Source organism: Rutidosis leptorrhynchoides, chromosome 10, assembly GCF_046630445.1.
Source record: "Rutidosis leptorrhynchoides isolate AG116_Rl617_1_P2 chromosome 10, CSIRO_AGI_Rlap_v1, whole genome shotgun sequence".
NCBI classification, from domain to species: Eukaryota; Viridiplantae; Streptophyta; class Magnoliopsida; order Asterales; family Asteraceae; genus Rutidosis; species Rutidosis leptorrhynchoides.
Window position 1 is genome coordinate 277,620,599 of NC_092342.1, and position 7,370 is coordinate 277,627,968.

Below are 7,370 nucleotides of genomic sequence, written 5' to 3' on the forward strand. Positions count from 1 at the left end.
TATGCTTTATGATATATGTAAAAATTGCTTGTATTAATAAGTATTTTTTTATATTATGAATCTAACTCTTGTCTATTTTACAGTATAAAAACACAAAATGGATAGACAACCCAATATTTTAAGAGACCTACCCGGAGACATGATTGATGAAATCTTGTCTAGAGTCGGTCAGAATTCCTCGGCACAACTATTTAAGGCGAGATCAGTTTGTAAGACATTCGAAGAACGTTCCAAGAATTCCTTGGTTTATAAAAGGCTTTCATTCGAAAGATGGGGGATATCACATTGGGAAATCCATAAGTTACGATGTGTTTACTTTGACGCATATATTGCGAGGAACCCAAATGCTATTTTACGCAACGGGTTAAGAAATTATTTTGACTCAATATATCAGAATATAGGACTTCGTGATTTAGAAAAAGCGGCTAACATGCAACATAAAGAAGCATGTTATGCTTACGGCTTAGTAATGTTCGCTTCTCACCAAAGTGAGAACAAGAACATCGGGCTACAACTATTAAACAAAACGTTCCCACAAGTGACGGAGTCGGTAATTGGGGTAAGAAATGAGGTTTTTAGATTGTTAAGGGACTGTTGGATATTACGTAACCCTCGTCCCTTTGACGATGTTACAACACGATGTCTTATCAACGGCCATAACGGTTATGTTCCACAAGACCAAGGATGGGAAGTAGTCCTAGTAAAACCAGAATGCATGACTTGTTTCTAGACGTATGAATTACGTGTCTTTATTGCCTTTGCTGAACGACTTGTGTACTAGCTAGAATTATCTTCACAACTATCTTGTATCAAAGTTATTGTGTGCTATATTTCATGCTTTATGTAAAATAAGCGGTATTGTAAGTTTGTAAAATATTGTATAAAAGTTTGAACGCGAAATATTATTATAATCAGTTTTTCATATAGAATTGTAGTAGTTGAATTGTATATTAGCTACTAAGTATGAACTTAACGGGTAGGTTTTACCTGAATTTAAACTTATAAAACGCTAATATGAAGAAAAAGCTTTTATAAATGAGTTCATATTATGCTACGAAATACTATTAACTACTCTTAATATTCTGTATGATTAACTTGTTCCATTTGACTATTTTGAAGGAAATGGCACCCACTACTCGACACACCGTGAATATGAATGAAGAGGAATTTCGTACTTTTCTAGCTTCAAACATAGCCGCAGTACAGGCTGCGCTACATACCAACAATAACTTTGGATCTAGCAGTACAGGAAATCGTGTAGGATGCACCTACAAAGAATTCACTGCCTGCAAACCTTTGGAATTTAATGGAACCGAAGGACCAATCGGATTGAAACGGTGGACCGAGAAGGTCGAATCGGTGTTTGCCATAAGTAAGTGTACTGAAGAGGACAAAGTGAAGTACGCTACGCATACCTTCACAGGTTCTGCATTAACATGGTGGAATACCTATCTAGAGCAAGTGGGACAAGATGATGCTTACGCACTACCGTGGTCAGCATTCAAGCACTTGATAAATGAGAAGTACCTTCCCAGAACCGAGGTCAATAAGCTCAGGACAGAACTTAGAGGGTTACGAACCCAAGGATTTGATATTACCACGTATGAAAGACGATTCACAGAATTGTGCCTATTGTGTCCGGGAGCGTTCGAAGATGAGGAAGAGAAGATCGATGCGTTTGTGAAAGGATTACCGGAAAGAATCCAAGAAGATATAAGTTCACACGAGCCCGCCTCCATACAACAGGCATGTAGAATGGCTCACAAACTAGTGAACCAGATTAAAGAAAGAATTAAAGAACAGACTGCTGAAGAGGCCAATGTGAAGCAAGTCAAAAGAAAGTGGGAGGAAAACGGTGATAAGAATCACCAATACAATAACAACAGCAATTACAACAATAATCGCAACAATTATCCCAACAATCGCAACATCAATCGCAACTACAACAAATGGCCGAACAACAACAACAACAACAACAACAACAACAACAACAACAACAACAACAACAACAACAGCAGCAGTAACTGCAACAATCATCCCAACAACAATAATAACCGCAACAACAACAACAACAATTAGAAGCAGCTATGTCAAAGGTGTGAAAAGTATCACTCGGGGTTCTGCACCAAATTTTACAACAAGTGTAAAAGAAATGGTCATACCGCGGCGAAGTGTGAGGTCTACGGACCAGGGGTTAACAGAACGAAAGGAACAAATGGTGTCGAAACGAGTAATGGCGGAGCAAGTAGTGTCGGAGCAAGTAGTGTCGGAGCAAGTTATGCAAATGTAGTTTGTTATAAATGTGGAAAACCGGGCCACATTATTAGAAATTGCCCGAACCAGGAGAACATGAATGGACAAGGCCGTGGAAGAGTTTTCAATATTAATGTCGCAGAGGCACAGGAAGACCCGGAGCGTGTTACGGGTACGTTTCTTATTGATAATAAATCTTCTTACGTTTTATTTGATTCGGGTGCGGATAGAAGCTATATGAGTAGAGATTTTTGTGCTAAATTAAGTTGTCCATCGACGCCTTTGGATAGTAAATTTTTACTCGAATTAGCAAATGGTAAATTAATTTCAGTAGATAATATATGTCGGAATCGAGAAATTAAACTGGTTAGCGAATCATTTAAGATTGACTTGATACCAGTAGAGTTAGGGAGTTTTGATGTGATAATCGGTATGGACTGGTTGAAAGAAGTGAAAGCAGATATCGTTTGTTACAAAAATGCAATTCACATTATACAAGAAAAAGGAAAACCGTTAATGGTGTACGGAGAAAAGGGCAACACGAAGCTACATCTTATTAGTAATTTGAAGGCATAAAAACTAATAAGAAAAGGTTGCTATGCTGTTCTAGCACACGTCGAGAAAGTACAAACTGAAGAAAAGAGCATCAATGAATTTCCCGGTGTATTTCCGAAAGAATTACCGGGATTACCCCCACATCGATCCGTTGAATTTCAAATAGATCTTGTACCAGGAGCTGCACCAATAGCTCGTGCTCCTTACAGACTCGCACCCAGCGAGATGAAAGAACTGCAAAGTCAATTACAAGAACTTTTAGAACGTGGTTTCATTCGACCAAGCACATCACCGTGGGGAGCTCCTGTTTTGTTTGTCAAGAAGAAAGATGGTACATTCAGGTTGTGTATCGACTACCGAGAGTTGAACAAACTTACCATCAAGAACCGCTACCCACTACCGAGAATCGACGACTTATTTGATCAACTACAAGGCTCGTCTGTTTATTGATGTTTTAGCAGAGTAGTATATAAAATAGCTTATATTTTTACAGGAAATACTATTAAATACGATACAATTTTACACAAGATATTTATTTATTTAGAGAATGGATATACTTAAACCTTGCTACAACACTTATAGGCAGTGTACCTAATCGTACAGTAGTGTAGTTTTTAGTAAGTCCGGTTCGTTCCACGGGGAATCTTTTTAAACAAAGCTTAACGCTATATTTGTTTACTTTTATAAAAATACAAATATATATATAAGTAATATTATTATTATAAAGGGGGGTTTTTACCGTTTAATGACCGGTTTGTCGATTTTAAAACTTTAGTCACAGTTAAAACCAAATGTAAAATATTAAAAATAAATACAAGACTTAAATTAAAGCGTAAAGTAAATAACGATAATGAAATTGCGATTAATAAAAATGCGATAAAATAGACTTGCGATAATTAAAAAGTACGATAATTAAAAGTGCAATTAAATAAAATAACAATAAAAATGCGATAATTAGAAGTGCAATTAAATATAAAATAAAGGAAATTAAATATGAAATAAAAGAATTATGCTTATTTAAACTTCCGTAATCATGATGTTTGACGTGTTGATTTTAGTTTTATGCCCATGGGTTAATTGTCCTTTTTCCTGGATTATTTAATATGTCCATACGGATTTGTCCATAATAGTCCATCAGTCATAAATATAAAGAGCGAAAGCCTTCGTCAAATTATTCTTATTCCCGAAGTCAAATATTCCAACTAATTGGGGATTCGAATTGTAACAAGGTTTTAATACTTTGTTTAATGAATACACAAGGTTATCGACTGCGTGTAAACCAAGGTTTTACTACTTTGTTAACAATTACACCAATTACCCTTGAATGTAATTCACCCCTGTTTCAACAAGTCTATTAACTATTAATCCAGTTCCGTGTCTGGTAAAATGAATAATTATTGGTATTTATAGATATCCCACCCACCGTACCCAGTCAAGCGTATGTGGTTATATATAAATACGTCGAATTATAAGTTTGTATATTAAATTAACAAGGTATTGTTTAGTTAATATAAAACCCATTAATAGCCCATAGTCTAATTTCCACAAGTGTCGTTCTTTTGTCCAAACCCCAATTATGGTACAAAGCCCAATTACCCAATTTTAGTAATTAGCCCAACATCATGATTACTTCGGATTAAATAAGCATAATAATAACTTAGCTACGAGACATTAAATTAAAAAGGTTGAACATAACTTACAATGATTAAAAATAGCGTAGCGTTACACGGACAGAATTTCGACTTACACTCTTACAACATTCGCTAACATACCCTTATTATTAGAATTAAAATTAAAATTAAAATTAAAATTAAAATTAAAATTAAAATATAAATATAAATATATACGATAAAGATAGAGAAATGGATATATGATGGATGAAAAAAATGCTCAGAATTCGGTTGCTTTTATAGGGACTTTCAGAGTTTGGGCCTCCGCGACTCGCGGCCTATTTTGCCTTCAAACTCCACGAGTCTTGGAGTTTGTAAATACAGCTCACCAGCTTTTGGAGTCTTTCTTGCCGACGATTTATTTATAAATATAATATATATATAATTAATATAATTAATTATATATTATATTATATTTATATACATAGTTAACTTGTAATTTTTAGTCCGTTGCGTCGAGCGTTGAGAGTTGACTCTGGTCCTGGTTCCGGATTTTCGAACGTCCTTGCGTACAATTTTATATTTTGTACTTTGTGTTTTGAATCTTGTACTCTTGTAATTTCGAGACGTTTCTTATCAATAATTGGAACCTCTTTGATTGTCTTTTGTACTTTTGAACTTTTTGGTCGTTTGCGTCTTCAATTCGTCAAATCTGTCTTTTGTCTTCACCTTTTATTATTTAAATGAATATCACTTGTAAATAGAACAATTGCAACTAAAAGCTTGTCTTTCTTGAGGAATAATGCTATGAAATATATGTTCGTTTTTAGCATTATCAAATATTCCCACACTTGAGCGTTGCTTGTCCTCAAGCAATATCGTCTTGAAATACTAGAATCACTTCTTTATTCTTCACACTTTGTACATCAGTGATTTCTATACGGTGGTATAAACAATGGTAGTAACGATATGGTTTACAGTCCCACATGACTATAAAAATTTAGATCCATTAAGGAAATTGGATCTTTATGAAAACATTTGATCTTTTGAAAATTAAATCTAGTTTTTACCCTAGATAAGTTTTCCAGAATAACCCTTTACCGGTGTTTGCAAAATATTTTTGTGGGTTTGGTGGGTTTCAGATTTGAAAATTTTAGCTCAAAACTTATGGTTTTGTGTCACCCACTTGCTAACCTTGTATTTGGAAAGCAACACGTCCAGTTTACTCGTCCCGTATATTACCTTTCGGTAAACTACCGTCCGGTTGTAAAGGAAAGCGTTGAATAAGCAACTGTTAAGGCAATGTCCCCTGACATGCTTTTAATTATGGTCTATAACGTGTCGGACGCAATTACTATCCTTGGTAGGAGCAATAGTAAAGCTCACCCTTATGATTTTTCGGTCTGGCACAAGGTCCTGTCTTTGACCACTATGCAACCACCGTTCTTACGGTTGACACCCGATTTAGTTCAGGTGACCTAATGAATTCCAGGTGAATTCCTAGGATTTCACGTTCAATGGTAATGAACGCATTGAAAATAGGGTTTTCAGAAAACAAATCGGTTTGTAATTTTGATCAAAATATTTTCTCGTTCAAGCTCGAGTTTAGATATCATTGAATTCCATGAGTTTGTAATTCTCAATCTTTAAGGTCAATCTCAAGGATTGAGTAATATCAGGCTTAAAAGCTGATTTTTGATCTTTTAAGGAGATTATCCTTTCTGGGGATCTGATTTATTAGTCTTATCCAGCTAATTTGCATGGTGCCCCCCATTTTACGAGATAAATCCTTCTCATGGTTAGGATAAATCTGACCACTTGGCGACCCTGTTTAATGCTGAGGTCCGTGGATTTCCTGCTGATTTTAGTGATGACTTTTCTAGATTTTTCGTCAACCTACAGCTGGTCTGGACGACAACTTCATGACCTAAATCAAGAAGCGCGTGTCTTTTTCGAAAGACTTTACTTCCTTTTAATGATGGAATTGATTCATCATGTAGATCCATCTTTCTTACAGTAAATCAGGTAAAACAGTTTAGTTTAGTCCAAAGCAAAAGTATTTTCAGTTATTTGTTACAGATATATGTGACACATGTTTAAGATAACTTGGTAAATTTTCTCACACTTGGCTTTTATTTTCCTTTTTATCGTCCTCTATTCCATTTTAAATGAATTTTAACATTTTGGTTTGTTTCTCAATTTATGTCCTTTTTGAGGTAACAATAATTTCGGTGTTAAAACCTAGTTTTATTGTTCATAAATATGTATAAACATGATTTTGAGTTCATTTAATTGAAAATTATGAAAAATTTTACTAGAATTGGGTAGTCAGTATATAAGACTAGGGCTGTTCTTTATTATCAGAGAGCACTAGATTCTAATACAACTACTGCTTTACTAGTATTTTTAATGGTAACCAAGTGTATAAAGTAAAAATTTTAAAATCCGAAAGAATTTAACCCCTTCCCACACTTAAGATCTTGCAATGCCCTCATTTGCAAGAAATCAGTAACAATTTAAATTATTGAGGGTGATTTGTGTGAAAATGATTAAATTTTACCAAAGTTTCCAAATATATTGGCGTTTGTTTGCTGAATGATAAATGGTGCACATCATTTGTTCATTCCGTCTTGTTGTTATTTCACATATATTTTGCATCTTGTCGTCAAAATTAGTTGCTTTTGCTGAACTTAATGCCAGTCTTTGAAAATGCGTTGTTTTACCCTGTTGTGTACATAAGATAAACTGCAAACATATATACATATTTTTGAAGTTTGGTATATTACCCCACATTCAAAAATTATTAAAATCTAAGAATAAAAGTTAGAAAATTATAAAAAGTATTACAATATTAACATAAGTATTAAACGTATCAACATTACAAATTACAAAATAAATAAAACTAAGTAGACTAGGGATGATACTGGTACCAATAGGGGTTCCATGCATAAC